The 7,911-nt window shown below is 39.8% G+C and overlaps 1 long non-coding RNA gene across 5 annotated transcripts; it reads right to left on the bottom strand.

Annotated features, from left to right (window-relative positions):
• Positions 1 to 1,069: 1,069 nt before the first annotated feature.
• LOC124856131 lies at positions 1,070 to 7,655 on the bottom strand. Of its 5 annotated transcripts, XR_007035269.1 has the most exons (12): positions 6,643 to 7,655; positions 5,821 to 5,894; positions 5,362 to 5,729; positions 5,200 to 5,273; positions 4,899 to 5,093; positions 4,619 to 4,794; positions 4,439 to 4,526; positions 3,409 to 4,291; positions 3,083 to 3,321; positions 2,674 to 2,835; positions 2,056 to 2,226; positions 1,070 to 1,976 (listed from the first exon to the last, which is right to left on the bottom strand). It is a non-coding gene; the product is annotated as an uncharacterized LOC124856131 (long non-coding RNA). The 5 variants fall into 5 exon arrangements; XR_007035290.1 differs by having other exon boundaries at positions 4,711 to 4,794; positions 4,903 to 5,093; positions 5,821 to 7,655; XR_007035261.1 differs by having other exon boundaries at positions 5,821 to 7,654.
• Between the last annotated feature and the right edge of the window lie 256 nt (positions 7,656 to 7,911).

Below are 7,911 nucleotides of genomic sequence, written 5' to 3'. Positions count from 1 at the left end.
TAGAGATATGTGAGGTACAACTTCATCAGACATTTCATACCATATCTTTTGTTCAGGTTGAAGTTCAACAGCAGCAGCAACACCTTCAGGTGCAACATTGATGTTTTTAGATGAAATGGTCCATATTTTACCTTCTAAATATTTCTCAAACTGTTCCTGATACCAATCTGTTTGATTTCTGTCGTAAAAAAAAGTCACATGTGGTGGGTCAGGCGTTGGGCCATAAGGAGCCACGGCCTGAATCCAGGGCTTCCAGAGGAGGAAACTGGAAATCACCCCAGCACTAGAAGGGGTTTCAGGCTCAATGTAGCCCCAATATATGTCCACACAAGGCTCCTCTACAGTCTGCAGTAAATATTGATGTGCTTCGTGGCCCTCCGCTGCATGCGGTGTGGTTCCATCTGGAAAAGTCACAACCAACCCATCCATGGACAACCCAGTCTCATTCCAAATTGTGTAATACCTACGTTTGTCCACAGGGCAAAACGTAGCCATTTCACAAAAAGCACTCTGAAATAGTAGCATAGCTACGTTTCATTTTCCCATTCTTTTCTATGGTCTTACTTTAGATCACGTGACTGCTGAGTTTCTCGCCAGCATGAACCAAAAACATGGCGGATATCATTGTTTTTTTGGTGGAAATTGCTTTATTTTGAGATAGATTGTGGCTTTAACTTTGTTTTGATAGCTTTTCTAGCGACAAATGGACACTTTATTTTCATAGTATCCATTCAGTTTAAGTAAACGATTCGTAGTTTTTTTCGTTTGCACGTACAGTTTTTCAGGTCTCCACAAAATAGTACTACGTTTATGTTGTTGCTATAGTGGTTGCTAAGGGCGCTATTAACAACGAACCGGAAGGAAGTTGATGACAGTCACGGACCGAGTTGCCCTTAAAAATGGTACCTGACCATGAATACGCTTTCATGTAATAAAGATATGTTTTTCTCTTTGATTTAAAAAATCACATCTATTTTAAAAAAAAAACAAATTGAAGCATTTAAACTAAATTACGAACTATAGAATTAAAACATTTTTGTATCATAATTTACACACAATTTTTACAATATATGATGTACATAATTTTATTTAATGAGAAATCTAATAAATACATGCATTCTATTATGACAGGTTTGAGTAGACCACAAACTTCTATGGGTTTATAGGCCACTACATTAGCATTGTAGTGCAGAAAGTGCTTGTGGGCACCTGATTTGAACCAAATTCAGGACAGTTCACTGAGCAGAGAAAACTACTATAGTATTAGCACCCCAGTTACTTCCTGTTTGTTGAGATCCAATAACTTTGATCAGAAAAAAGTAATCTCATACACCAAGACCTGCTCATACCAGACATACCTTTGCAATGCATCGAGACCAATAAACTGAAGACTTATGAAAAGGTCACCGATTACTGCTGTAAAACATCTAGCAAGCGTGTTCCATATAAACACATTGAACGGTTTAGTGAAGGCCGTTTCATACAAGTCCAAAAACAGTGAGGTGACATCAACACAAGAGCAAGCACTATGAAATGTTGTGGGTGAAGTTATGCCCAATTTGTAAAGGAAAAAAAAAAAGAAAATCCTAATTAAAAACAGCATCTGCATCTAATTGACCAAATCTATTTAAATTTACAATAGTGTAGTGCAGAATAAATCTACCAAAATGTAATTTTAAATAAATTGTTTTGTTATTTTGCATAATAAAGTACAAATTCAATATCAGTCCCCCCTCCCATACAGGCATCATTATTACAATATTTTGGTGCTAGGGTGACTGTTTTTGAGGGAGGTCAAATTTCTTCCAAGTTTTCATCATCAGTCGAGGAGTCATCCAGAGACAATCCTTGCAATCCCAAGACATGTTGGTAAGTTGTGCGAGCAGCACCCTGCTGGGCTCTAACAGCAGACAGCCTCCTCCTCAGCAGACACAGCGTCCCCTCACGTCCTCTCCCCATCAACGCCTCAATGCTGCCTGACAATTACATAAAAAAAGGAAAACAAATAAAGGCTACAACTCTGGACATCCATGAGAAAAAAAAAAAACACCTTACCTTGTTGGGTGATCCCTTCAGAAAGCTGGGAGGAGAGTTCTTCAAGTGTTCCAACCACAGTCCTCAAGTACTCCCAGTGCTGTTTGACTTCCCGAACCACAATAATCTCTTTCTTCTTCTTTCAGTCTTGTCAGCAGCATCACTTTTTCTTCTTCATCATATCACCATGACCTGCAATTCAGAGTTATAGCTGTCATCCTACATGACTAGAGGAAATTTGTTTTGGTATCTTTTAATGTGTGTACTTTCATAGGATTTTGGACTTGAAGTACACTGCCAATCTTTCCCGTGATTATATATTATAACATACTTAATGTTTATAAAGCACTTTCACATACCTGAAGGTAGCCAAAGTGCTCAACAGGTAAATAAAGTACAAAATAAAAATTTTCAGAGGTACATTTCAATAGAAACGTGAGGAATGTGTCTGCAACTCCACTTAAGTTTCTACACTAATAGAAGGCTGGATAGAAAGTCTCCCTAGCTTCTGTGATCAAATAAGAGCAATGACCCAAATCTTTGCAACACCTACAGTTAACGATGGTGGACTGCTTCTTTTTGTTGGAATTTAAGCAAACTGGATATGAAGATAGTTGCATTCATGTCTTATGTACTTACATTCCCAAGGCCAGGAGTAGTTTTCCTCAGCCAAGAGCTCGTTGGGAAGAGGGAGTTTGTCAGTTCCCCCCATAACAGCATTATGTTTTGTAATGGCATCTTCTAAGGCTCTCTTCTCTGCAGCAATCTTTTTTCTTAGCTGATGTCTCCGCTTGTTGCCATCTAGAAAAAAAAAAAAAAAAAAAAAAAAAATATATATATATATATATATATATATATAAATAAAAAATACTGCTTGATTACCCACTTACAGATAAATGAATACATATTTAAGCAAGACTACACAACAGAACTACTTTTCAGTTTATTTTGTTTTAGCTCTGAATGCCTGCCCCCTCCCCATGTCATTAGAAAAGAAAAGGGAAAAAAGAAAAAGAAAAGTGGTATTTCTTCACCCCTCCCTTCTCACCAGACTGACGATACAGCTCGTATTTTCTCTGCTTGATGCTCAGGTACAGTCCTTCAATGGTTTTCTCCAGGTCGTTTTGACTAGTTGTTCCTTAAGGAAATGTATATATAAAAAAAAAAAGTGGCATTTCTTCACCCCTCCCTTCTCACCAGACTGACGATACAGCTCGTATTTTCTCTGCTTGATGCTCAGGTACAGTCCTTCAATGGTTTTCTCCAGGTCGTTTTGACTAGTTGTTCCTTGAGGAAATTAAAAAAAAAAAGAAATTCATAAAAACTGAGGAAAAAAGTAATTTGGATTTGTTCCTTAAAGGTTTTTCACAATACCTGCTGTCCATTCTTTAACTTCAGACACCCACTGCTGGACTATGTCTTCTTGTAGTGACAACTGTTTAATCAGTTTTTCAAGGTCCTCTGATGCCTCAGAAATCTTTTGCACAGTCTGTCAAAAATCCATATTGGAATAAATTCCTGAGCCAAATTTGAAAGAAACAAGTTTCCATCATGACAAAAATCAGTCTGGTCGTTTGGCCAATGTCCGGTCAAGATTTTCGGCCTTCCGCTTGTTCCAGCCACTGGCCTGAATAGTAAGGATGTCTGTGCGGACTTAACAACACATTAGGCAAGGAAATCAAAAACTAAATCCGTTAGATGCATAAAAATATATATATATTTACCAGCTTTTGAAATGTACTTGGCTGCTCAAGAGAGGAAGCTATTCACTTGTTCAACCTCCTCCCCTATCATTGTTCCTGCTCCCTCTTGATTTTGTCCCCCCCCCATTGCAACTACAACAAATTTGTATGTTACCTTTTGGAAGAGGACCAATAGTAGTAATGACAAATAAGCCACTTGCAATTACCTCATTCATCCAGGAATGTGCTTTAGCATGCATGATTGAAAGAAAGGGATGCACCTTCAACAGGTCCTGTAACTCAGGACACTGCCCCACAACCCTCTGCAAATATGGCCAATATTTGCATACCACATCAGAGCAGAAGAACTGCACATTTTGTGAAGCAAGCTGTTTCTGGAGATATAAGGGATATGCAAATATCTCCCCACGGAACATATTCAGTCCCTTCAGCAAAATCCCATGACGGCAGACAGCAACCATGACACCTTCTTCATCCACTTTGCTTGCAGACTTGGTAGAGGACTCTCGTGCTGCCACCTACTCGCCTGCACCACACCTCCCTTTCCCAGGATTCTATTAGAGAAGCAGACAAAGATGCACACAGAGCAAAGCGTTAGAAATCAAGATTTAACTGTTGCTAATGATGTTCTATGGGGTAACAAACACAGAAACGCAGGTAGGTTATAATTAGTAAAAAGAAGAAATGCAAATAAACTTTACATGTTGTGTTGCCCCATGAATGTAGTCAACAAAGGAGGTCACCTCGACATCCTTGGCCAGAAACACACCTTCAAAAAATCCATTAGGTCTAAAATGAACCAAAACAGGAGTTAAAAAAGAAAAAAAAAAGGTTTACAGCTATAGCATTTCAGAATTTAAATGGACAAGAATTTTACACACCCCGGTTGGCTTTTAAAGCGGTAAAGCTTGCGGTTTCCATCTACTGCAACAGCCAACAGAGGTGTGCATGCAGGGCACTGAAACTGAATCACCTGAGACAACTTCTCAACCTCAAATCTTGCATAAGACCATTCCAGGAATGATTTCTGCATGGTGTCTCCACATATCATGTCACTCTGATAGAAAAAGTAAACAATAGCAAACTAAGTCAATGTAGTAAACAATTGCTTCAATGATGTACTCAGCCGACCAAAGAGTTTGGTGCGCTGTTCAAGCATACCCACAAAAGCTTGCCGTGACATTCCTGGTGCAGTAACCTTGAGATCTTCATATGTGATAAACAAATCCACTGCATATAAAGTCTCAAAATAGACTGTGGCTGGCCAATAGCCACTCTCAACCAGATCACTAATGCCAACATCCCAAGCCTTTCCACAGGAGCAGGTGACAGTTGGAAGAGACAGATTGTATCGCCCTTAAAAAAAACAAAAAAAAAACATTTTTGGTCTGCGTCTCATAATAATACTAATACTACTAATAATAATAAATAATAATGTATCATTCATTCCAATTAGAATTACTTGCTTTCCTGCAGAAATGGCCATCTGTCCAGTAGAGCAGTCACAGCAGGGAAGATTTACTGGAAAAAAGCTCTCTTGGAATGAAGTAAACAAACATTTTATATTACAATTAGAGTATATCAAAACAGTGAAGGTTTTTCCCTAATCTTAAACATAAAATACCTTTTTCATGGTAGGAGAATTTTCCTCCCTCTTCTTCCCTAATGTGAGATGTTGGTGGCAGTGGACTGTAGAATCCCTCTACCATGGACGATCTGTTATGAGCACCATGGAGTCGTGTCTGGCAACATCACATGCTGCACAATAAAGTGGTCTTGGCAAACACTCCTGACACATCACAACTGCAACCTTGGCTCTACAGTGGTGGCAAGTTGCCTCTTTAGGCCTCTCAGATAACAAAATCTGATTGACCATAAAAGGTCTTAACACAGTCCACTTTTCCAATGTGGAAGCTTTTCTATCTTTCCAATGTGAAGGGGTTGGGTTTTCAGCAGGCCCCAAAAGGTCTTGTACTTCTCGGATGGGGGAGCCTTGAAAACAAAGGCAGGGTTTGGAGACGGTGGTTAAGCATAGGTAAAACTAGCCATTATCAAAAATTTAAAACATTGGCTACTAATCTACCTATGTCACACACTGCTCACGAGTAGATGGAGCACAAGATGGGTCCAAGCTTCCGCAGGTGTCAGTTGGCGTGTCTGAATTAGTTTGAAAGCGACAACACAGTATAAGACAGGGATGGGCAACTCCAGTGCTGCAGGGCTGAAGTCCTGCAGGCTTTAGACACCTCTCTGCTTGACACACTTGATTTAAATTAGATGGCTCTCAACAGCTTGTTGAGTTTTTTGTTGTCCGATGAGCTAACCCCTCCCACTTACTTCCCTTTTCTTAGAGGTATTGCTCAAACCAGCTCTCCATCCAACGGGTCCGGACTTCCCTAAACCTGAAGGGCCTTACCTAACAGGCTTACTGAAAGTTCTGTTTAAGCTGGGAAATGACTCGCCTAGCCCCTGACAGCCTTCATCCAAAAGTCTCGCCCTTCTTCAACTGGAGGCCCGGGTGACCGAGTAGCCCTTCGCGGTCATCCTCACCTTGCACAGTCACTTTTGTTCACGGCTGCTCATTCCCTATTTTACAACTGGCACTTGGTATATGGACTAGGATAATTTTAGTAGCTCGGCACGAGCTTCAAGGACGCTGTTTTAACTTGTTTGACTAAGGCAACCGTTAAAAACCTCCTATAATCTATTAGGACCAAGCAACAAGACTTTTTACCACCATTGAAAAACCAACAGTACTGTGACTTAAATAATTGAATGTCCACAACTTGACTAGAATTTTAGATGCTTTCTTTAATTAGTATAGCTTTGGCAGGAGCAGGCAACAGCTTTAATTCAGCATTAATGATTATTTAAACGATAATAAAAACAAATCAATCAACTCAACCTGTCTTTCCCTGAAGCTGAAACTAGTGGGTTTGAGAGGCTTTGAAGACGGAGATTCTTCCATAGACCGAATGATTCCCTTCGGTAACAACGAGTGACTTCTTGAAGGAAATAGGACTTGGTTTTCCGGTTTCTTCCTTTAAGTGACAAATACTGATGCTCCGAACTTTTAGATAATTTACTCAGTTCTTGGTTGCAGTTTCCTCCTGGAGGTAATGGATTCTTTCTTTGGAAGAGTTTAGTTGAATCCAGAGGCCCACTTGAGTTAGATACAGGACTTCCAGAAGCCTGAATCATGGAGCAATCAGCTGGCCACCGATCAAGTTCACTTCTGTTGTCTGGATAAAAAAGGCTTTAGATGAGATCAGATCCTTAAATCTGAGACACAGTCATTCAATGGCATCGGGTTGATCCTCTCTCTTAGGCAGTTAATCAGTCTGGCTGTGACTCTGGTACTCTGATCCACCTGTGGCTTTGTGGCTTGTCTCCGATCTTGTTCACTGATCTTCTGCGAGGAAACAACCCCATTTCTGCACTCTCTCACTATATTTATAGTCCAGGAAATATACCTTATTTGGTTATACTGACAAACTTGATCCGGTCTTCAACGTTCTTCTGTTCAACCGTCTTTTTGTTTCTCCGTCATGGAAAGTCCCAAAACCACCCAGCTGCTTCTCAGTCATGGCAAGCTCTAAACCGCCCACACTGTTTCCTAACCTCAACATGTTATCATACATTTTCAGCAGTTAGCTCGGTGTACATGCAAAAGATCACAATCTCTACACCTGCAACAGAATATCATCGCTTTTGGTCATATTACTGCTAAAGATAAACCACACAGCATTTCACAGTTTACACTTTGTCCGTTACAGTTTTCATGCAAAAGATCATAATCTTTACACCTGCGACAAAAAAGAGCCTGCAGAAACTGCCAGAGATAAACCACATAGCATTTCACAACTGATACTCTGTTCGTTACAGTTTACATGCAAAAGATCATAATCCTTACACCTGCAACAGAAAAGAGCCGGCTGAACCTGCAACACATGAACTTTTGTTCACCTAACCTTTCACAGTTTAAACACATAATATTTTACAGATTATACTTCGTACGTTACAGTCCTCTTTACTTCACCTGCTCCAGAACTTCAGATCAACTGTGTGCCTTCAATATGCACTCCATGAATTACACTTGGGGGTATTCTTTATTTCATTTCTTCTATAGTCAAATATAAGAGGTTTACTATATGTTGCATGGATTACATGGAAA

Source organism: Girardinichthys multiradiatus, chromosome 1 (genome assembly GCF_021462225.1).
Source record: "Girardinichthys multiradiatus isolate DD_20200921_A chromosome 1, DD_fGirMul_XY1, whole genome shotgun sequence".
Taxonomy (NCBI): Eukaryota; Metazoa; Chordata; class Actinopteri; order Cyprinodontiformes; family Goodeidae; genus Girardinichthys; species Girardinichthys multiradiatus.
Note: the sequence above shows the minus strand (reverse complement) of the source record. Positions and strands in the feature narration are given on the sequence as shown.